The sequence below is a fragment of the Pteropus vampyrus genome, unplaced genomic scaffold (genome assembly GCF_000151845.1).
Source record: "Pteropus vampyrus isolate Shadow unplaced genomic scaffold, Pvam_2.0 Scaffold31, whole genome shotgun sequence".
Classification (NCBI taxonomy): Eukaryota; Metazoa; Chordata; class Mammalia; order Chiroptera; family Pteropodidae; genus Pteropus; species Pteropus vampyrus.
Window position 1 is genome coordinate 7,846,872 of NW_011888812.1, and position 777 is coordinate 7,847,648.

Sequence of the window (777 nt, forward strand, 5' to 3'; positions counted from 1 at the left end):
ATCACACAATATGCTATTTATTAATATGTCTATGTGCACGTATACTGGAAGTGAAAAACTAACATATGTATGAGTGTGTGTCTTGGTGGCTACTTCAGATGAAGGTGGGAGAGGCGAAAGTACGGATGAGTTTTCGGCTGTACTTACATTGCTTTCTCCCAAAGAAGAAGAGATAAGGAGAAGTAAATCTGATAAAAAGGTTAAATCTATTTAATCCAGGTGATGGGGTGTGGGGCAGCTGTTTTTAACATTTTCTATATATTTGAAAAGATTCAAAATTAAGAGCAAGAAGTAATTTTTTAACAGGAAGTAAATGATATGGCAAGTCCCACACTACCCCGATGCTCTTCCAGCTCAGAGGTAGTATTTAGCATCTATCAAAAGATCAGAAATAGTCTACAGCCATGCTACCCTGAACAAGCTCAATCCCATCTGATCTCAGAAGCTAGGCAGGGTTGGGCCCTGGTTAGTACTTGGATGGGAGACCACCTAAGAAGACCAGATGCTGTAGGCTTAAAAACTAAAAAAATAAGGGATTGTAAGCTGACCAAGTCTTTGCAATCTGTGAGGTCAACCAAGGGCTGCTTTGCCTAAAAAAAATGAAAAAAATAAAATAAAAGATCAGATGTAGTGGAAGGGGAGTCAGACTGGCCTTTGGGTGGTGAGCACACAGTGTGTAATAGCCTGCTGAAATGTGAAAGGGTTAAAGGACAATTAAAACCTGAAACTGGACAAAGGAAGTCTATACCTTAGGCCTAGTTTCTGGAACCCCTAACC

General features: G+C 40.0%; 1 pseudogene; it reads left to right on the forward strand.

The window, feature by feature from the left end:
• Positions 1–394: 394 nt before the first annotated feature.
• Positions 395–514, forward strand: LOC111737806 (annotated as a pseudogene).
• Positions 515–777: the final 263 nt, after the last annotated feature.